Below are 23,149 nucleotides of genomic sequence, written 5' to 3' on the forward strand. Positions count from 1 at the left end.
CAAAGTACAATGATAAGGTGCGCGAAAATATCAAGATGAAAACCAGCATATGCACACTAACAAGAAATTAATAAAATAGTAAAAAAAAAATCTATTAAGGAGTGTGCACGAACACAGACCACATGGTGAAATAACCTTTTAAAAAAAAAAAGCGCATGTGTAGGCTGTGGAGTCAGCTCCAGGAGTAGAGTGCCCGCTGTGCAAAAGTATGAGAACCTGAATTGGGGTTCTAGCGTGTAAGCGTGTAAGTGCCAGGCATGGCTGTGTATGCCTGTAACCCTAGCACCGGGGCGTATGCAGAGAGGTGGATCTGTGGAGCTCCAGGTTTAGTGAGAGAACATGTCTCAAAAAATAGGAGGCATAGTGACAGAAGACAATTTGATGTTGACTTCTGGCGTCCCTAAGTGTACGCACCACGTGATGGTTTGTCAGAATGGATCCCGGTGGCTCTTCCACTTGAATGCTTGGTTCCTTATTGGTAGACCGTTTTAGGAAGGATTAGGAGGTGTGTCACTGGGCTTTGAGGTTTCTCTCTGCCTCCTAGTTGTGGGTCAGACGTCAGGACTCAGCTCATGCTGCAGTGCCGTGTCTGTCTGCTGCTGCCACACTTCCCACCATGACAGTCATGGACTCACCTTCTGAAACGGTAAGCAAGCCCCCAATTAAATGCTTCCTTCAGTAAGTTGCTTTGGTCCTTGTGTCTCTTCACGGCAGTCAAAACGTAACTAAGACACACCTATGCATACATGTACACAGACACACACATACACACAGACACAAAATACAATAAACAGATGATACCAAAGCCATGGCATCATTAAATTTGAGACAGTCTCCTGTAGCCTAGGCTGGCTGAAGCCTAGGATGACCTTGAACTCCTGACCCTGCTTCCACCACTAAAGTTCTGGAATTACAGTCCTGCCTGCCTCTCTGCCTGGTTTATGCAGTGCTGGTGATTGAGCCTGGGGTCTTGTGTGTGCAAGGCCAGCACTCCGCTAAACGAGCTACATCGCTATGCTCCCATCAATAAATCTAAGTGAATTTAAGGCATCGATCACAAGCGGAGACTTTTAAGTAGTTCATCCAGTTCATCAACCCGCCACTTTATAAAAGAGTCCCATCTAAATTAGAGTAGTGCAGAAAGGCCAAGAATGGCAGCAGTGAAACCAAAGGCGGCCCATGCCAGAGGTGCTAGATTAAATAGCAGACACTAGGTGACAGCTCAATGTTCAATTTACAGACAGGATGTGGCAACCCTGCCTGGACGTGCTATACGTCACACGGACAGCACCTCTGCAAATGGAAATCACAGTCAAGACAGGGAGGCACACGCATGTGCTAATTCCAGGACAGCGTGACAGCTACTCCGAGACAAAGACACATGTCCCAAACATTCCACATTTTGTACCCGAGAGAACGTAACCGTGCTTCGAGATTGCAAAAGACATTTATGAAATCTGACACATATTAGATTACAAAGAAAACCTCAATAAGGCCCTTATCATGGAAATAATACAAACAATATTCTCCAGTCACAATGCAATAAAAGTAAAAATTAATCATTTGGTTAAAAAAAAGCAAAAATGCCCTACAGTGTGGAAAAACACAAGATTAGCTTCTTCTCAGTATGTTTTTGGGTGAAAAATTATACAACTTATTTCCATAATATGGTGATAATAAAGATGTATCAATCTATGAGGATCTGAATAACATTGTAGTTATGGCCTCAATACTAATGTAAGCAAATAGATAAATTAAACATCTAACTCACAGTGTTAGAGAGAAACAGCAGAGTCAACTGAGGCTGAAATTTGGTAAAGGCTGGGAACTAATAGACGGGTGGAGGGGAAATTAGAAGCAATAAGTACAAAGTACTGAGTAACCCTGGAGATCAAGTGGACAGCCCTAGATTTGACCTGGGTTGGCTGTGTTTGTGAGAGTGCAGACATGTAAACGAATAACCATCAATGCAGACAGAGCACGTTAACCAAACCATTGGAAGCCACTTAGTGCTGTGCGTGTATGCAAATGTGAAGGACTTGGAGATAACAGACACTTGGTCGAGGAAAAGACAATTTCTGTAGACTGACCTCAGTAGATACAGTTTAAACAAACCAATCTTGGTTTGGTAAAACAAAACCCAAGTCTCCAAACTTACATATATTTACAAGGGAATTCTACTCATCTGTGTGTGCAGATAATATCATTGCTACTTAGAACATTTTAGAGCATGGGAAAATTTAGAAACTACAAGATTATGCACTAAAAGAAAGCCCTATGCCAATCCTAGATGATGTGAAATTCCTACCTAGTTACTAGAGACCCTTTTAGAAGTGGATTTAGAGAATGATAAAATGTAATCAGTGTCTTCATCTTACACCAGCATACATTTCAGTGGCTCCAGACAAACCCAGAAGAAAGCTCGGGAAACCTCTCACACTTCACTGTCAGGCAGAATTATGATCCAGAATCCAAAAGCAAGACAAGAAAAGATGGAACCGTGCAGCTGCTTTAGGGAAAATTGAGAACTAAGGCCTCCAGCAGAAAGAGTCCCAGGCTGATAAACCTATAGAAAACATTTGCTTGCCACATCCACAGGCGGATAATGTCAAGTGTGAAAAGGCCTCAACAGCACCTGTAGTGAAATTCAGAAAGGGTGTGTGTGTGTGTGTGTGTGTGTGTAAAATCCAAAAGAAAATGGACAAGAGATCCCAGCAACTAATTTATAGAGACAGAAGTACAAGTAGATCGATTTATTTATTTATTTATTCATTGTGTGTAAGAAAATATATCTCATTTCTCACATTAAATGTGAGAAGAAATGTGCATTAAAACCAAGGTCCCCTTTTGCTACCCAGATTGGCACAACTTCAACAGTGCCCTCTGTTGGTGAGCCTGTGGAGAGCTGTTCTGTTTGCCCTTGTCTCTGGAGGCAATTGGCTACAGGGGACCTAGACTCTTACTCTGCCTTGACCCCTTTCTGAATCGCTAGGAAAACAGCATCTCAGATCAATGCCTGTCTGTGAAGCACAGGGTCTTACTTCAATGTGTCCTCTTTTATGTGCCCTGATAAAGTAGTAAATGTTTTCTCATATAGCTCTTGAATGCTTGCATCAGACTTGTTTCTAGGTGTTTGTTTTTGAGTCCTATGTGACAGCTGTCTGGAAGTAACCTTTTCTGATTGTTGTTGAGCTTGGGTGGCCTTACTCTGTCCAGCCACCTTGTCAGGTAGCTTGTGGGATCTGTTGGATTGCATATCTTCTGCAAACACTGACAACTGGGCTCACCTACCCACGGTAGCCTCTATCTTCCAATGGCCTCTGCTTCTTTCTCTCTTTGGTTGGGGTGATGGGACAGGACAGCATGGTGCTGTGGGGCTTCCTTCTTCTGTAGTCCTCCCCACAGGGTTTCTTGGAAGGATTAAGCTTGACTCCCTGTAGAGTATCACTCCACCCAGGAAATCCAGAATGTCTCCTTTGATAAAGTGCTTGCCCTGTGAGCAGGAGGATTTGTATAAAGACATGGGATGAGGAAGCACGTGTTTGTGCTCCTAGCGCTGTGGAGGTTCGAGGAGGACCATCTCTGAGGCTTGCTGGCTAGCCACTCCAGCCCAATTGGTAAGCATTGGATGGTGAGAGACTTGTCTTAAAGAAGGACTGGATTCTTTAGGAGGGGTTATATAAGGCATAAGAATATGCATATGCATGCACTTGAAACCCTGCCTCCCAACAGATATGCACACACTCAGAAGCCGCTGTTATCTTAAGAGGTTCTTTTTTTTGGACTGCATCAGTCAGCTTTCCATTGCTGTGACAAAGAAACCGAGACAAAAAAAAAAAAAAAAAAAAAAAGCAATGTTTATTTTGGGCCATAGTTTCATAAGGGTCAGTCCAAGGTTGACTGGCTCCATTGCTTTGGACTCAGAGAAAGGCCCAAATAAAGTAGGGAGCAGATGGTGACCTACTTACCTCTTGGTGGCTAAGAAGCAAAGGGAGAAAGAAAGGGGTAGGAACAAAATTACTCTCCAAAGGTGCATCCCTCATCCCTCCTCCTAGGAGCCCATTCATTCCGCTGTGAACTCATGAATGGATTAACCCGTGGTGGAAGTTGGTCACCTCTCAGTAGTGCCACTGGCTGGACATCAGGCCTTCAACCTATAACATTGTATATGCAAGTCAACATGGTCCTAATTCGTGAGGATTTGCGCTTCTCCATTTAATTATGAACGCATCTTATGTTTCGATTTTACGAAATGGTTTCTGCATCACTTGAGTTCATCGTTTCCCCTGACAAATTATTTGATGATAAATTATTAGTAGCTTTTCTTACATTCCTCCACACACCATATCCGTTGTGATGAGTTTCCTGTGAGATATTGGGCTCACATGCTTTTTCCGCTTTAGGTTGGGCACCTGTGTTTATAATGAGCATGGCCTGTTCTTTGCTGTTCTCATCCTCTTTGGCTTTTCTGTGGGGCACATAGGAGACCCATGGTACTCGGTAACATACCCTCTTCTCTTCTGGGAAGCCATTAGCATGGGACTGAGGTGATCTGTTCCTTGATGGCTTTCTTGAGACCTCCCCTGTAGGCCTGATACAGTGTCACGAGCAACTTCCAGCCACCCAGGAGGTTGGAGCGGGAGTGTCACTTGAGCCCAAGGGTTCAAGGCCAGCTTGTGCTCCTGATGTATTGAAAGTGGGTGCATTTTAAATCACTGATTAAAAGTCTGTTTAGAATGGGGAAATGAATTTCACCCAATTGGTCAGTTCTCTCCAGTACCCAAGTCTGGGATCACAGTGGAATGAGGCATAGTCTCCAGGGTGTGCCTGCTACAGCTCCATGCATACTCAGCATGTGACCTTTTACCTTTCCTGGCTTAGAAGTGCTGAGGAGTGCAGATAGTGAGGACCTTACCTACAGACTGTCAAGGAGTTGGGGACGGTTAGACTCACTCACCTATGCTCCCCATCTTCTGCCTAGAGGCAGTGAGACTAGCTGGGACTCTGGATTCAGCTGACCTGGTCAAATCCCCACTCTGCCACATAGGGACTATACGGTGACCATGCAGATGGGACCTAAGATCTTGTCTAAAGCCAAGAGTCAAGGGAAAAAAAGCAGCCTATTTCCCCAGGGTATGGAGATGGCTTAGACAAAAGAGTGGTTGAGTGCCGAATCAGGTGGGTTAGCCTTCATCTTTCTCCCTCTGTTCCCAGCTTCTCTCCCACTCGAGGGCAAAGCCACCGTCAGTTATCAAAGGATGGTTTTGATGTCCACCTCCCCAGCATTTGCTCATTTGTTCATATCATACAGCTGAGTGTCTTAGCTGAATCACAGCATGGATGACTCAAGCGGTGTCCACGTAGTTCACTGAAGGAGAATGCTGCCTGGACCATCTTTGCTTAGGCGGCTGAGCATCTGTAACGTGTACTCACGGTGCTTCCAGTGTTCCAGAGATTGAGAAGGGGATGCTGGGCTGAGCTGTGAACCTTCATAGGCCTTAGGTAGCTGTGCTGCTGCTGCTGCTGCTGCTGCCGCTGCCACCGCCGCCCTTGGGTGGGTGGTGGCACACAGTTTTTATGCTAGGACAGAAGGATAACAAAGAGTTTCCTGATGCCTGAAGCTTGTTTGGAGGGCACCCAAGGGAGCTATGAAGGAAGTTAATTTTCCTTTTTTTTTTTTTTTTATAAAAACCGTGTTGGGAGCTTGTGAGCTGTCATGAACTTAATTGTGAGGATGCTTGTGTTTGCACTGGAGGGTGTGTGTCCTTCCACGGCGGTTCATCTGCTTCGACCTACAGAATGCAGCAGTCATGCCGTGCTGCCCCAGGGCTGCAGGTGGGTGGGCACCAGCTTCCCTCTGCACAGCAGCAGGTCAGCAGGCAGGTGAAAGGACTTGGCTAGCTGCAGGAGTTGGGCTGTATTTTTCCAAACCCATTAAGGATCTTGAGCAGCCGGAGTTGCTTAATGGTCCTGAAAGCATTTGATTAGTCCAGAGGCCTCTGCGTGGCAGGGACACAGAGATTTTAAAATCCTCTGGGTCTGGGGCCCTGGGCTGTGTGCAGTGTCAGCATAGCCCGGGTCTCAGCGTCACTACCACCTGCCATCTTCCCAAGGGTACTTGAGGCTAGCCAAGATCCAAGGAAGCAGTTTTCCAGGGTATACTTGGCCAGCCCTTCTATCCCAGCCTGCTCTCCTACCCAGGACCCCTTGCAGGCTGGACCTCTGCTACCCCTCCTGCTGCCCAACCCCCTTATTTCTCCATAGCCTTTGCTCTAGGATCAGGCTCTGGCCTTCGTTGTCCTGCCTCCTAGCTGTTTCCTGGTTGTTCTGCTGTGCCCCCCACTCTTCTTCATTGGCATTGGTGGCTCTCCTGGGTCTTTGTTCTGTTTTAAAAGGTCAAGAGTGTGTCTTTCAGTGTCATTTGATTTGCCCATGGAAGGCACCTACTGCCCTCCTCAGTCAACGACTGCTGGTCCTTCCCAGGTGTACAGCACTCCAGCCAGTTTTAAGATAGTATGGCTTCTCTAGGGTGGGGTTTGGTGCAGGAAGCTAGGGGCCCTTTTTGGGTGGGGTCCAACTTTTACTGCAAACCATCCCTGTCTGTGGCAGCCTGTTCAGGTATCTGGTGTGGTTGTCCACACTTGGCAGGAGTCTCATGTACACTTTCCTGTCCCTGTAGAGCCCCTCTCTGAATGCACCAATGGCTACCTGCCTACATTAGCAGATGGTTGCAGGACACATGTGGCCTCATGGTGGGGAGATTGGGTAGGGGGAATCTGTCCTGAGGATTGTCAGTTAGATCTGGTCTGTGGCTGTAAGCAACGAACCCGCTTCTGGGATCTCAGGTGTTTGGGCCCTGAATGGTATGGCTTATCCAATTGTTCTTTGGGTCTTTGCATCAGTTACTGAATTGGGCTAGGGTGAGGGGATCAAGCCAATGCAGCAAGAGCCAGCTGACCAGCAGAACAGGGCTTATTTGTGTTGCTAATTAAAAGAAAATTTATTCCTGAAGGCCGCCTTAAGATTTCCCATGAGCACAAGAGGGCAAACCAAGGTCAAAGCTGTCTTTTAGAAATGGGAACCACTCCTTGTAGCTCAAGCCCTAGCAGAGTCACTGCTGCCATTAGGCTCGGCAGTAGGAGAGCTCCAACTGGATTTAATTTCTCATAACTTCTACTGTGTAAGACTGGAAAAGTGGACCTGCCTCCAAAGATATAAAGAAGGGAGGTGTGTGTGTGTGTGTGTGTGTGTGTGTGTGTGTGTGTGTGTGTGATGTGATGTGTGCCTGGCCTGATATTTTGATAGGCATGTGGGGACTTAGTGGACTCTGCTTTTTGGATGGTCAGGCTCTCTGTCTCTCTGACATGGTTTCTCATCCATTAACACCCTTCATGCAATTAACAAAATCACATTTCACAGTGACATGAATCTTTTTTCCCATGCAATTGAGAAATCCAGATCAGTTGGTTTCAGGCAAGATTTGATCTAGTGACTTGATTTTGTTACCTCGGTACTGTTTCTCTTTGTTTTCTCTCCTACTTTATCAGCTTCATCCTGGAGTGGGTTCATATATTCTCATGTGATCTGGTGCATATATTCTAGCTGTCAATATTCCTAGTTTTGCTATGGAAAAATTATCTGCAGTCCTTAGAGTAACCCCTGAAAACAGAACAAAGGCCCAAAGGAGATGAAATGACTTTCTCCCAATGTCATAAGATTGACAAGATCCCAGGAGAGTCACCATTCAAAGTTGTGTTCTATTAGAACTAAATTATTGGACCAAAAAAAATTTGGTGAAGACAGACACAAACAAACCAAAACAATAATTATCATGGTAGGGATAACGGACAAAGAGGTACTGGAGAGCCATGACAAACTCAGAGACATCTGGTGGTGTGATGAGAGATTACATTCCTCCAGAGCTCACAGGAGCCTGGCATGGCTGCCCACAGAACTGGTGTCACCCACTCTAGAAGCCAAATTGAGATTTGGTCATGGGCCACCGTTGGCAATGACTCTAGGTTGCTGTCATCTCTCTGTAACAATGAAAAATGTGATGCAAGACTCCGCTCACATCAGTGGAAGCTGTGCTTTGGGTTTCCCTCTATGTTAGAGTTCTCTGGGAGAATGGATTAGAGTAGTTCACACAATATGGTCTGGGTAGTCCAACCATGACTGTTTCACATGGATAGACCAAGAACTCAGTAGCTTTTCATTTTCTGAAGCTAAGTGTATCAGCACTTCCAAGCTGGTGCTGAAGGCCAGAGCAATTCCAGAAGAGCTGCTTTTCTTCAGCCCACATTAGAAGCTGGAAGTTACTGGGTTCTGCTATCACCGAGGGAATGTCTCAGCAGCAATAGCAGCAGCAACAGCAGAGTAGTTGAACTTACCAGTGAGAAGCAAAGGCAAGGAGGCAAAAGGAAAAGCTTCCCCTTCAGACATCCTTAAATCCTGGCAGCCACCCATATTGAGGGCAGAGTCATCACATTTCAATTATTGTAATCAAGACTGTCCTTCACAGGCATTCTTGGAGATGAGTCTTAATCCAGGCAGTCCTTCACAGGTGTGTCTGGGAAGATGCAGTGCTCTTAAATGATGTTGGAGCTAGTCTGACACTAGACGTCATAGGTTTATCAAGATGGGGAGGGGCTGGAGAGATGGCTAAGCAGTTAAGAGTCTTCTCATAGAGGACTTGACTTTGGTTCCAAATTCTTATGTCAAGGGCTCAGGATCACCTGTAACTCCAGATACTTGGATATGATGATCTGATATCTTCTGACTTTTGAAGGTACTTGTGACAGATAAACAGGCAGGCAGACAGACAGACAGACACACACACACACACACACATACACACACACACTAAAAAAAAAATCAGGAAGAACTTGGTGAAGCAGGAAGATGTATAGTAGGTTGTCTTCCCATGTCCCTATTCTGCAATTTGGCTATGGGACCCTCAAGTTCAGAGGCCCTGAGATGCCAGTATTATCTCAGTGTTGAAGAGACTTAGTTACCTATAGGATTCCTGCATTTGGGAGGTTAAGAATGTCTGTGAACAATCTCAGCCCAACCAAAATGTGTGATTAATTCAGCTGTCACATAGAAGGGGTGAAATTCGTAGGCTGGTAAGGTGGCTTAGCAGGTAAAGGCCAGGCCTGGCCACCTTGGGACTTACATGATGGAAAGATAACTGGGATCTGATGATCTGATATCCTGTCACTGCTGAAGGTACTTGTGACAGTCAGACAGACAGACACACACACACTTTCTCTCTCTAAAACATCAGCAAGAAGCTTGGAAGCTGTCTCTCTGACCTCCACAAGTGTGTGGTGGTATATGCACTTGTACACACACACACACACACACACACACACACACACAGGCATACATTTATGCATGCTCACATGCGCACACACTAAATAAATGGAAAGTGTAAAGAAAGAAAAACTCACTTTCTTGCTATTACTTCCATCAGAAATGTATATTCATGGTGCATTTATGGCAGTGTTTGAGTAATTGGTTTTAGTCGTGACTTGGATGCCATCATCTGAGTCCTGTCTGACATGAAGTTTGACGTTTGGGGACATGCACAGCAGTTTTCTGTGTCTTTCGTTCTCCAGTGCATTGTTTTCTAGAGTCTCTTAGCATATTGAAAACAAACAAACAATAAAACTCAGAAGTGACTTTTTTCTTCAAAGCTTGTGTGGATACAGACATTCCCAGAGCACAGGAAGTGAACAAGGTCATCAGCAGGTCACTCTCAGGATAGGCCACATGGTCTATGATGATTAATACTGATTGTCAACTTGATTGCATTAAGCCGCACCTGGAGATTAGTATTTCACAGCTCTGGGTGTGTCTGTGAGGGTGCTTCCAGAGGGAACTCGAGAATGGGGAAAATGCTCCTCAGTGGTGGCACTAGCAGTGGGGATGGGCCAGCACAGGTATCCTCTTTGCCCACTTCCTGTCGCCATGATGTGAACAGCCTTCCCCCTCACCTTTGTCTTCAGCCTGGATGTTCAGCTTGAGCTCAAGCCCCAAAGGGACAGAGCCAGCCAGCCACCGACCCCCTTCTGCTGTTTATATGATTTGTTGTTGTTGTTTTGTTTTGGCAGTTCAGAGTAACTAACACATCAGTTCTGCCAGCAGCTGAGCTTCTTCTCCCTACGTTTGGAAGACAAGTTCCAGGGCCCTGGGACAGATCACTGTCCTCTGGGAGGCCCATGACTGCAGGAGGGTGTTGTGGGGAGGATGTTAGGAGTCAGTTCACAGGACCTTCTGATCCACAGCACGGAGGCCATCTTATGGTCCCCACTCCTGCGCAAGAGTCTTTCTTGCGTATCAGTAATGACAGAAAACCTTTGCCACGTGGTCTCCTCTGCTGACTCCATCTTTAAATGTGTTCTAGAGAGCAGCTCAGCCTCTCTCACTTGGTGTGAGGCGGAGGTGGCCAATGACTCTTGCTGTTGTGGGTACAAAGGTGGCAAAGTAGTGGTTGTGTAATCAGGCACTCTAGGCACTGTGCTTGGCACTACAGGTGCTAGGATGGGTACAGGATGACTTGGAGAGCATGTAGTGGGGATGGTGTCTGTCTGGTATCACCTAGGTACTGCCCCTTATGTGGAATCATGTGACCAAGGGCTGGGGTTTACTGAGTAGCTCCGGGTGATATTACCCTGACAGCCTTAAAACAAAATGATGTTTTGTTTTGTTTTGTTTTGTTTTTTTCTACAGAGCTCTTTTAAGTTACACAATAAGCCTGTGGCACAGGTTCCTAGGGAATCCTTTCCCTGCTTAACTGCTACAAGGTTCCTGACCCGGGTCCCTATTATAATTTTGATGTTGAGTGTCCCCCTCCAAATGCATCAAAAACTTGGTCCCCAGCTGGGTGTGGTCACACAGGCCTGTAATCCCAGCACTCGGGGAGGCAGAAACAGGCAGATCTCTTTGAGTTCAAGGCCAGCCTGGTCTACAAAGTGAGGCCAGGACAGCTAGGGCTACACAGAGAAACCCTTTCTTGAAACAAAACAAAACAAGCAAACGAACAAAAACTCGTTCCCCAGCCTGTGAAACTAATGGGAGGAGGTAGGTCTGGAGGCAGGGAGGAAGTTAGATTGGTGGGGGCGTGCCTTTTCACACGGGATCCTGCTTTCTTCCCTCTTGAGTCTACCGGCTCCCTGTGTGGTGCCCTTTTGCCACGACTGCTGATCCACAGCCCAGAAGCAAAGGGACTGGAGCACCTGAAACTGAGGCAAAGCAGACTTTTCCTTCATGCTCTGTTGCAGTGAGGAACGCTGACTGCTACAGTCACAGAGCCCCCAGAATCCAGCTGGCACCAACCTCAGGCCTGCAGATGGCCTTTGGGAGTTGACTCAAGGAAGGCTATTGTCCTGAAAGCCAGAGAGGGACTGGGGTTACTCCAGGTAAGCTCAGCAGTGGGCTTAGCCTGGTAGGTAGTGGGGGCAGATCCCCCTGCCTCCAGCCATCTCCGTGGGAGTAAAGGATCTGCTTGGGATGTAGGACAGTTTGACTTGGGTCCCAAACACCGGAGTGCAGGGCTGTCTCTCATCACAGCCCTTCTAGATCTCAGAGGGCCAAGTCTGAGGTGGCAATGCTGGAAGGCTTGGGACAGCAAGCACTTCCGGAAAGAGGAGGCGGGAAGAGGAACTGGGCTGGCTGAATCCTACTGAAGCCCCAGGCCCCCTCGGTAATGACATAAGAGCATGAGGTAGGGATGGGCACACTTTTCTTCTGTTTGCATCTCTCACTTCTCCTCCCGTGGTCCAGCTGTAGGGTGATGAATGATGAGAAACACTCAATGTCATTTCTTAACAAATCAAGGTCAAAGGAAAATGGGAAAAGCCTCGACTAAAAACTTCGTCACATGGGCCCAAATGTTTTAGCAGAAGGGAAGCAAGCTTGGAATTTATTGGGCATGCTGTTGTGTCTGTTCTCAGATGGTGGCAAGGAAGGTGGCTGGCTGCTTTAATCAACATCAGCTTTGGATGGCTCACTGGATGGCATGTTTGCAGGGGTACATGCCTGTGTGCCTATGTGTGTGCATACATGTGTGTGTATGTGTCTGTGTCTAGACACATGTATGCAGACAACTTTAGCAGTCAGTTTTCTCCTAAAACTGTGGGTCCCAGGGATTGAACTCACGTCATAGGGCTTGGCAGCAGGTGACTCTACCTGATGAGGCATCTTGCCAGCCGGTGATTCTGATGTATGTTCTTGGTAACGATGTACAACGACACACCTTCAGTGGCTTGACGGTGAGTATTGCGATGGATCTAGACTCTTATAGCAGCTGGGTCAACAGGAAGCCTCCTGTCCTGAACGCCTGCTCTCACTAGTCACGCAGACACGGCCTGCTTTCTTCTCTGTACTAGGAACAAGACATTTTGTCTAGTACCCTAGGGAGATGAACCCGCTTTTGAAGGGTTTATTAAAAAAAAAAATGGGAGCGCATTTAAAGCACCAAGGAATTCAGTGTGCAACCCTCTCCCTGTTTGTATCTTCTTCTGTCTCGCAGGGAGCACCGCTGCTTATTTGTTGCTTCCTGCACTGCGTTTGTAAATATGCCCCTTCTTGTTATTTTACAGGCTGTCTGCCAGCCCTTTGTAAATGATATCAGGGCACAGCATTTATCTTTTTATCTCTAGTTGCCTTCTTTGCTTAACCTTCTGCTGGGGAGTGTCACCCACAGGAGTCGCAGCTGGAGCATGCCTCATCAGCGCTGCATGGTAGTGCTTACCGGTTCCCACTGATGGATGGTCATCTGCTCTCCAGCTTCCAGCGGTTACAAACAAGACTGTCGTGGATATTTATGTGTATATCTTTGTGATCTCGAGCCAGATTTGTGAGGCGTGCTTAACAAGGAATTGCTTTGGGATTGAGGGTATGAATCTTAAATTTTACTAGGAGTAGCCAAATTGCCTTTGAGAGTGGGTGTGTGCAGCAAGGAGCATTCCTATCCGTGTAGGTGAGTCTCCTCTTTGCCCTTTCCTTGGCAAGACTCAGCATTTCAGATGTTTTTAGTATTTGTTAGTCTCAGTGTATTCTCTACCTGTGGGTTGAATGAGAATGGCCTCCATAGATTCATATATTTGAATGCTTGGTCCCCAGTTATTGGAACTATTTGGGAAGGATTAGGAGGTGTGGCGTTGTTGGAGATGGTGTGTCATTGGGGGTGGGCTTTGAGGTTTCAAAAGCCCACACCAGGTCCAGTCTCTCACACACTCTCTCTGCCTCCTGCTTGTTGATCAGGAAGTAAGCTCTCAGCTACTGATCCTGATCCTCCTCCTGCCTGCCATCCTGCTCCGTGCTCCCCATCTCACCCTCTGAAACTGTAAGCCCCAATAAACTCTTTCTTCTATAAATTGCCTTGGTCGCGGTGTCTTCACAGCAATAGAAAAGTAATCAAGACACCACATGAGGCCTTGGTTCCCACTCCCTGCCTGCTGCTGAGATGGACCACCTTTCACACATTTTTATGTTTATAATTGATTTTCGCTGCTTGCTCTGGGATGACTGGGCCTGCTCTTTGTCCCATTTCATCTTTTCCTGTGCCCCAGTCTAACCCATTGTTTGATTTATGTGTTGCAAATATGTTTTTCCTTCTATTCCTTTCAATGTGGCACAGGGCTAAGAGTGTGGACTTCAGAGCCATCCTGTCAGGATTAAAAAATAGGTTGGGTACTTCCTCTGTGGCCTTGGCCAAACTAATTTATCTGTGAATAAGGCTGGGAAGGGAAAGAGGTTTTTAATCTGTGAAGCAGCATATTTGTCCTTTTCCTGTGCTATCACAGAACACCACAGCTTGAACAACTTATAAAGAATAGACATTTCTGTGGCTCACGTTTATGCCATATGGGGAAGGCAATATGAAGGTATTCACATCTGATTAGACCTGTATCATCCATGGCCGAAGATGAAAGGCAAAGGCCAAGAGGGAGACTGAGAGGGAGGAGAAAGAGAAGAGGGCTGAGCTCATCCTCAGTCAGAAACCCACTCCCAGGATAACTAAACCACTCCCTTGATATCCACATCAATGCATTCATGAGGCTAGAGACCTCCTGATTTAAATATGTTTGAAAGGTCCTGAAGCTCAACATTTGCATTTAGGTTAGATCTCCAATGGGTGAACTGTGGGGGACACAGTTGAACTGTCCTAGATGGGGGTGAACTTCATCTAGTCCATCTAACGTGACGCTGCCCTGCAAGGTCACATGGGAGCCAGTATACAGGCAATGCTACCCTGTCCAAGGGAGCTGTGTCCTCTTTTGATGGGCTGGCAGGCACTGCTGCACTTGGCTCTCAGCCTTCTACACAGCCCTCCCTTCAATCCCCAAGCTGCCTGAATAGAAAACGAAATCCCAGCCTCCCTCCAGGGGATGCCTGGGAATTGGAAGGCATCAAGCTCCTCCTCACAGCAAAAATAGAAGCTTTATTTGCTTTGGAGAAGATGAGAGTGAGAAGGGCATCCAGCAGAGGTGGCTGGGAAGGCTGGGGGCCCCTCACTGGTCCAGCACACCTTGAGGTTGGATGCAGCTGTGCCGATCTGCCAACAAGCTGTCCCTTCCCTTTCATCCTGGCCTCCCACTAGCATTGCTTTTGGTCCATGACATCCACAGTCTTGGCATCCGAGGCCCAGTTTTTAATACCTCAGTGTTGAACTGTCTGTCCTCTGGCGAGGCTCCAGAAAACAGGATGAGTTTAATGTGGAGAAACATTGGGAGAATATGTCAGAGATTATAGGTTAGGCAGGCCTGCCAAGAAGGGTACAGAAAACCGTGCTCTGTCCCATGGTGGCATGGGCTGCACAAGGGCAGACTTACTGAAAAGCACAGCGCAGCTGTGGCAGGCGACCACTAGTTCCAGAAAAGCTGTTAATAAAGCAGTCATGCCTTGCTCAGGGTGTGTTCTGAGAAGTGTTGTGCAGATCCTATACTAAGGTACTGTGACATCAGTGCGGGTGCAATCTCCATCCAGTGTCATTTATGTGCTGTTGGGCATCACTCGGATGCTGTGACACCGTCAAGTGTATAATCTGGGTCTGTTGTCATCAATGAGGCGCCTTACTGACCAGCTCTCGTTACGCGCTGTGTGTCTATGTTTGGGAGTGCCTTGGAGTATTGTCTGCAGAAGCAGACTCAGGTGAGCCACAGAGTGAGGTCCGCAGTGCTGCCTCTTGGGCACATTTCTGAGCCAGAAAGACTGGTGGTTTGAGAACAAGTTTCAGAGTATGGAACCAATAGAAATAGTTTACACCTGTCCCCTCAACTCTGCCTTCAGGGTGGTACCAGGGATTCCGCTGGAGGCAACAGTCACGTTGAAAGAACTAGTCTGAGCCAGTGAAAACATCTCCCACACAGGCTCTGCTGTCAGATCGGGAGCAGGAAGTGAGAGGCTAGTAGCTCAGTGTCACCTGTTGACCTGGCCCATCACCTCCAGACTTTGAGTGATATCCTTTCCAAGTCTGAGGTCTGTAACCGTTTTCTTGAGGACAGTTTGCACATTATTTTTAAGTCTCTTCAATAGCATAGTCAGAAGCACCTGCTGTAACCAGCAGTTGTTTTTGAAACTTTGAGATCATCAAAGACTCCCTTTAAATCCAGCCTGTTCCCAAAACATTTGCACAAATAAGAGTCTCGAGGTTTGAGCTTTCTATTCTGAAGATTCAGCTTGCACAGGAGGAAAATAACACACTCTCATCTTTATAAATAGAGTTATTAGCACTGAAGACTTTGCAGTCAGCTTAGGGACTTGGCTATTCAGAATGTTAACATCTTACTTATAAACAGTACCTGGGCTTCCGCAGTTACCATCTCTCCTTCCCACTGGCTGTGAGGACCTGGGGACCCTTTCTGAGCTCAGCCTCTCTTTGCTCGTAGAAACACTGCTCCAACCAGCTCTTGGAGTTGAGCCTCTGGGCTCCTGTCTTTATTTGTCCTGAAAGATTCTTGCTCTGTCCACCTGAGCACTGTCTCTGGAGACAATGTGACAGACACACACCCTTGCTCCTATAATAACCAATGGACGTTCATTGCCTGCAGAATGTCTGATTTCCTCTCCTGAAAAGTCCCATCCTGGGTGTTACGTGGCTCTAACCCCATCTGTGGGGTGGTGAGCCATCCTGTTGTGTTCTTCTCAGGGCAGTTTGGATGGGGTCTCCAGTACCAGGACATAGGAGACCATCTGTTCTATTGCCTACCTGTCCAGTGCCTGCTTCTGTCAGCGAGGCAGCTCTAAGGTAAGCAGGTTACCCAGCCAACAGTCCGAGGATGCAGACACCAGTTTGGTGCCAGGGAACGGGGGAGGGAGTGAAGGAGGAAGCCTTGTCTCTGATGCTTCTGGACCAGTCCTTCTGACAAGGACTCCTTGAGCCATCTCAGGGCCTCTGCAGTATGTGGCCAGGGTCCTGTTCACAGATGTCTGCGGGATTACTATCCCTCTTTTCACTGTGTTTGTTCTCTATCCCAAGCTCAGGGTTCTAGCCATCCCCAATCTGTGTGTCCAGCACCTAGCTCTTTACACTATGAAGTTTTCTAGTTAGCACAAGGAAGTTAGTACACAGCTCTGTGGTCAGCAGGGTGTTAGAGGCAGCCAACCAGTCCTCTGCCTCTCTGATGGTTTGCAGGGGTAGGCTCAGAGTTCTCAACTCTACCCTGTGAGCTGGATGTGTTCATGCCTCCATCTTCCTGGTTTCTCACTCCTCCCAGGACTTTATGAAGCTGTAACACTTGCCTTAAATTTCCTAAGAAAATGCTTTCAAGGTTGCTTCTGACGTGTGTGTGTCACCCCTGTGCATGCCTAAGCTTCTTCGATAGGGACCTTGGCTTTGGATTGATTGTTCAGTGAGATGCCCTGCCAGGGGTGGGAGTGGGGTTCTGTTGGTACACACACACACAGATATACATACACACATATGCTATATGATTGATATGTCTGTGTGTTTGGCATACATGTGTAAACACACATGATCTGGGACTCCCATGATCCATCAGAACTAATCAGCAAATTCTGAGCCATCCCCTCTAAGGAATTTCTACTTCCAGAATGCCTGGAAACACAGCATTTCAAAGGCTGTGTTTGACCACAGACAAACTTATTCCCAGAAACTTGCATGTTGAAAAGTACAGGACGAATGGCGTCAGTTGAAGTGGTGTCTTATGAGAATGTTAATGAATCCTGGAACTGACTGCCAGAAATCACAACAGTTATCTTCCGGTAAGAAGCTGGGCCTCAGGAGTGCCATATGACAACAGAGAGCTGAAAGCTATTCATTGGATGTATTTTCTGTGTCTAATTCCTACAGTAGACAGAATAGCCCAGAGTGCCTTTGCTTCTATGATGCTTCCTAAGGCAGGGTACTCTTGGAGGCTCTGTACCCTGGAGGATCCTACAGTAGGCATGGGGCAGGAGGAATCCTTTGGCTTGAATTTGCATGTCTTTTCGTGAAAGCTGAGCTGTATGGTCAACTGTCTCCAGCCTCCATCTAAAACCAAAGCCTCTGAGTGGGTAGAGCTCCTGGGGTGTAAAGCGTGTTAGTCCTGTGGGAAGACTTTCAGCCTGAAGGCTGCAGAGGACTAGGAAATTATTCTAAAGATGGCTGTCGGGGCTAGAGAATGTGAATCAGGTGCTGTCCTAATCACAAATGGCTAAGGGGGCCTGCCACGCCCACTCCGGGCAGGGGTGGGAGAGGAGAAAGGAGAGGGAAAGAGTTTGGCAATGGTAGAAACAGCCGGACACAACAGATGTGTGGAGAAACCCAGGTAACCCCAGCAGGCATGCTGTACCCCTGTGTCCTTTTTAGACACTGGCAAGCACTTGAATTTTCTGGTGACCCAGTTAACTACAGGAATGGCTACTGACCATTCTGGCCTTCAATGGCCTTCCCTTCGTCTCAAGAAGGTCCTGGGGACGACGTGAGGAACTGGGGGTGGTTCGGGGTCTGAGTGGTAGGTGACCTTGCATTTGAATTAAAAGGCTGCTGGGAAATTGGAGAAGATAAACATGAAAAGGATGCAAATGAATTGCATCAGAGTGGACAGGAGCCCTGACTCCACATCCACCGGGGATGGCTGCGTGGAGCCTATAAATAGACACTTAAAGCCTGGTTCTAAATTGAGTTCAGATGTGGGCCTGTTTCCTCGAATGGAAAAGTATTTGTGTAAGGTATAACACACACCACTGTTTCCGTGCTGGAGGATTTTGTGCTTTCTTGGGGACTCTATGTGGAGCAGGTGGGGGATGTGCTGCTGCAGATGAATGAGGCTCTGTCCTTCCCAGGGGCCTCAGAGAAGAGACCGAGCTGTAAAGACAGGCTCTCCAGGGAAGGAGGCACTGGCAGTTCTTTGAGGGCAGGGGAGTGAGTCCCTGGACAGGGCCTGGCTTTTCCCAGGTTCCCCTCGTCAGGAGCAGGTATGAGAAGCTAGATTTAGTGCACACAAGGACCTCCACAGGCCCGCAATGAATTTGGGATGATGCCAGATGGTCTGGAAAGGGAGGTGAGATGCGTGCTTTTGGGAAGGAGCATAACCTGTGTGGTGGGATGAAGATTCTATTTCCCAGCCAATCTTCCTGGCGGCTGTCTCTCTGGCTGCATTACTCCATTTTCTCTTAGGCTAATCGACACCTACAGATGGATACTTTGGGGAAAGGGGTGCTTTATTTTAGTCCTCGGTTCTGGAGGCCGAGGGTTAAGAGCTGCATGTTGGGACGGCCATCCTGCTGGCAGCAGCCTCAGGGGTACATGCATGGCCTCAAATGGTGAGCAAAAGAGCAGGAGTGCTTGTGTGTTCAGATTTCTCTCCCTCTTCTGATAAGGCCATCAGGGCAAGTTGTGGGAGCTCAAGATGGCCACGCCTATCCTGATCGTCTCCCTCCAAGCACCAGGGTCAGCATAAGTTCTCATCTCTAAATAGCTCACAGCAGAAACTAAACTCCAACAGTAGTCTTACAAAGGACAAGCCATTTTCAGACCTCAGCACTGGTTGACTTGCTTGGGACCACAGAGCCACGTCCTAACCAGTCGAGGAGCAATGCCCTTTCCTGATGTGCAAGTAAAGTGTTTTGCCCCCGGAGCTGTACCATGTATACTATGCACTAACTTGGTAATTCATTGGTTTTGAAGGTTCTCAGGTGGGACACTTGTGGTGCACACCAGGTCATCTGTTTGATGTGAGTGTGGCTGCAGGTGCTGTTCTGGGTGTGTAGGGGGGGATTGCTGGATGTCACCTTCCCAAGTGCCTTTCCAGCAGATCTTTTCTCTCTTGCCTTAATTTCTTAATATGTGTGTGTGTGTGTGTGTGTGTGTGTGTGTGTGCGCGCGCGCGCGCGCTACTTTCTCCCTCCTGTTCCCTCCCCACTGGGGTGTGTGGGTGTGTGTGTGTGTGTGTGTACACGTGTGTGTGTGGAGGCCAGAGGTGAATGTTGAGTGTCAGTCCGTAGGTGCTACCCACCATGCTTTTTGAGATAAGGTCTTTCATTGGCTGAGTTTCAGGGATCTTCTTTCCACCTCCTCAGTGCTGGGTTTACAAGCACAGTTGGCTGTATTTTGTGTTTTGTTTTTTTTTAAATGTGGGTTCTGGGGTTAGGCCTTGGATCCTCATGCTTGTGCTGTCTGTCATTAAACACTTGGCTGGCTGTTCTCTCTCCCCAGCCTCGATAGTTGTTTTCCCCCACATTCATGCGGGTGCTGTGTAGGCCTTTGTTGATGCGCACACAGGAGGCAAGCAGCTCATACTGACTGTACTTTGGGAAGTGAGTACATGGTTGAATCGATCACTTGAGTGTGATAAAGAGGCCGCTCCAGAGAGCCAGAAAGTGTAAGGCACTGAGACTCTATATATTCACCAGTCCTTTGGGAAGGACCTGGGCAGCTCTGTGAATACCAGCCCTTGCTACTCTGTTGAGGGCACAGATGTTAAGGGTTTGCAGGTCCCTTATCAGTCTTTTAGAGGATTCTAGCCATTTCTGTCTGGATGTGGGGCATTTGCACAGGCTGCGGGGGGGGGGGGGGGCAGATGAAATTCTCCAATGCTAGGATGACCTGCTGCTAAGAATATCCTCCCAGGGAATCTGAGAGTGACCATCTGGCTTTGTTGGAAATGTGATAGTGCAAGTCCAGATTGGGCCTTTGTCATTGAGTAGAAGCCATTGTCTGCTTGTGTCCTTTCCTTCTCCCCAGTAAAGCCACCCACCGTGACCTCAGATCCCTCAGCAGGTAGAAGGTGAATTGTCCATCCAGTGTAGCTGCCTCTGAAGCCTCTGCCCTGGGCCTTCTACCTTGGAAGGCCTCAGGAGGAGACCTTTTAAAAGGCAGCAGAGCAGCTGGGAGCTGACTCAGTCTTGCCAGCTAGTGAGCTCTGGGTTCAGAGACTGTCTTAAAAAATATGAAGAGCAACTGAGGAAGACACTTGATGGTGGCTTTTGACCTTCACATCCATGCACACACACACACACACACACACACAGAGAGAGAGAGAGAGACAGCGACAGAGAGACAGAGAGAGAGCTCACCACACAGAATAAAAAGAAACAGAAAATCCTTTATAATTTCATCCTATTTTAGCTGTAGCATATGGAGAAGGCAATTGGACTCAATTTTGAGGACAGATAAAGCATTCTTTCCTTCCTGATCCTACTCAAGGTCTGGTCTTAAATCCCTCAAGTCTGTTGGGTTTCCTCCTCAGCTTTCATTTGTAAAGTGGTCTCTGTTTATGGGAAGCTGAAGGGGTTCTCCTTCTGGTTTCTTAATGAACGATCATGGCCAGGAGGGAGAGCTGAGACCCTTGAGAGAGAAAGTGAGGGACATCCTGTCTCTTCCTTTAATAACTCTTCATTGTCCTCCAACCCTCACATGGACCCCAGCCTTCTTTGAAAGTGTCTCAGAACGAGGGTTCTGCAACCACTGGGGTCAAGCTTTGTTGTAGAAAAATGCATATTCATGAGGTCTTTGAAGCGCCTCATTAATATGCAGGTAGTCTCTCCTTCTAGAATGGTACATAAGCCATCATTATTTGCCCAACACGTTTTTCTTAAGGCAATAATTACGCAATGAAGTGCCTAAAGAAACATTTTAATTATTTGTTTAGGTTACTTTCTCTCTTCTCGTTGGAATTATAATTCGTTCAGTTTTGCAAGTGACTCAGGGGCTCTCATTTAAACTTGTATGCATGGAAGAGCTCTATGTAAGCCCCATCGTTATTTCTAGAATTAAGTCATTTCTTCTCTTCCTTCTGCTTTATTCCAGGAAGACTGGATCACCAGGAGGGCTTTCAGGACACTGTCAAGGCACTCATTTTTGGTAAGAAATCAGAGGTGGTCCTGCACAGAGCCAGGTGGTCTTGTGTGGAGTAAAAGCTGTCTTGCTAGGAATTTCTTCTTACTTCTGCCATATAGAAACTGGGATTGCCTCAGCAGAGGGACAGTACAGGGCAAGCAGACCAGTGCCATGTGAATTTCCAAGGACATGCATGGGTATACATAGTTCAGTGCTCCTGAGCACGGACCTTTGAAGCTGGTGTTTAACTGCCAAGGAGAAGACAGAGCCTGAGCTCACCACTGGTCATTTACTTTGCCTGCAACTAGTCTTCGCAAGCCCCCCATAGCAGTATGTACTTTTATTTTTTTTTTTCCTTTCTCAGAGTAGTGTTCTGAGTACTTGCCTGACTGGAGAGTCCATGTATTAAAGGCTGAGATTAGCAACAGACCTTTCAGTATCCAACACAGACAACTGCTGTAGGTTGAGTGTCCCCAGTCTGAAAATTAGACATCCTAAATGCTGTTGAATCAAGCTAGCTTTTTGAACAATAGTGAGCAAGGACCCATTGTCAATCTCCAACATTGCAAACAAACAAATGATAAAGACAAAGCCTCCAGACAAAACAAAAATAAAACATCAGTAACATACAAAACAAACAATCTGGCAAACATTTCTAAGTCTAAAGACTCCAAAACCCTAAGCACTTCTGGTCCCAGTCATTTTGGATAAGAGTTACTTAACCTCTAGTGTGCTTTGAGAAGCAAGCCATTGGGAAATGCTAGGAAGCCAAGCACAAAACATCCGATTCAGATAAGAAAGCGGCAGGTGGTTCCAGGTTGTCATCTGCCTGTGCTTGCCCTGTAGGATCCACAGGACAGTGCTTGAGGCCAGCCACTTGTTTGCAAGAAAAAAAAAGTGGAAGGATGGATTCTGGGTTGCACAGGAACTAGATTATCCTCCTGGGCCAGAGCTGCACCAGCTGGCCTGGTGGTGGAGAACCTGCTGGATGGGTTGGGGAGTGGTTGGGGAGGGGGAAGCTGAGGTGAAGGTTGTTAAGGTTAGGATCTGAGCATGACACTGTCTCTGTGTCCTGACCTAGAGCCAGTGAGAGGCTCTGCTCAGCTCCATGACTCCCCCCCTGGATTCATGAGAAGGAGCTGCCAGCAGACTAGGATGGAGTAACCATGCCGTGCCGCTCATAGGGAGGTGATGTCCAGTGGGGTTCAGGAGCGGGAAACATTGGATGTCTATGTGGGGAAGCTGTGTAGCAGTTCTGAGGATGAAGAAGACTTTCCGGGGCATGAGTTGGAACTTGGAGGTTGAGTCTACACTCAGAAGCACCGCTTTGCCTTGTTCTGGGGAGAAGTCCATGGATTTTAAACATTGATGTTTGTTTGTGTGTTTGTTTTGCAAAGTGAAGTGGCTCTATCCTAATTCCTAATTCCTGTGCACTGGCAGGAATTCCTATGTAACATACTGGCGCTGTTCTTGCCATGAAATGTTGTGGATGGATTGCGTGACAGCTCTTGGCTATGGCGTATTCATATGCAGTTAGGAGTTGCGGAAGGGTCATAGCCTTTCTGGGGGACAAGGCAAAGATTCAGTGTTGTTCTGTGGCTTCTAATGGGTCCTAGCTGGGTGTTTCTGAACTGGTTCTCTGTCATCAGTTTTTGGATACTCTGTAGATTTACTCTGTGCTCTCCATAGGCTTTGTCCATCTCGTTATATTTCCTGTGAAGAGTTGTGCGCATATTTCACCCTTAATCTCAAGGGATGAACCCGCCTTTCTCAGCTCTGAAAATGTTAGAGCATTTAGGGGACAGGTTCTGTCAAGGGGCCAGGTTTTGTTTGTGACTTGTGGGGAGGACAGCTTGTGAA

General features: G+C 47.2%; 1 protein-coding gene across 5 annotated transcripts in view; it reads left to right on the forward strand.

Annotated features, from left to right (window-relative positions):
• Window positions 1–23,149, forward strand: part of Apba2 (amyloid beta precursor protein binding family A member 2) — a 236,548-nt gene that overhangs the window by 96,930 nt on the left and 116,469 nt on the right. For 3 of the 5 annotated variants that reach the window (XM_055623536.1, XM_055623541.1, XM_055623537.1), the window contains exon 3: window positions 21,260–21,313. The exons of 1 other annotated variant lie outside the window; for it this stretch is intronic. The gene's annotated coding sequence lies outside the window, so the exon portion shown is untranslated. Of the gene's footprint in view, window positions 1–18,487; window positions 18,513–21,259; window positions 21,314–23,149 lie in introns of those variants that run through there. One more of the 5 variants, XM_055623538.1, reaches the window with a different exon arrangement.

This window comes from Psammomys obesus, unplaced genomic scaffold (genome assembly GCF_907164565.1).
Source record: "Psammomys obesus unplaced genomic scaffold, mPsaObe1.curated_primary_1811, whole genome shotgun sequence".
NCBI lineage: Eukaryota > Metazoa > Chordata > Mammalia > Rodentia > Muridae > Psammomys > Psammomys obesus.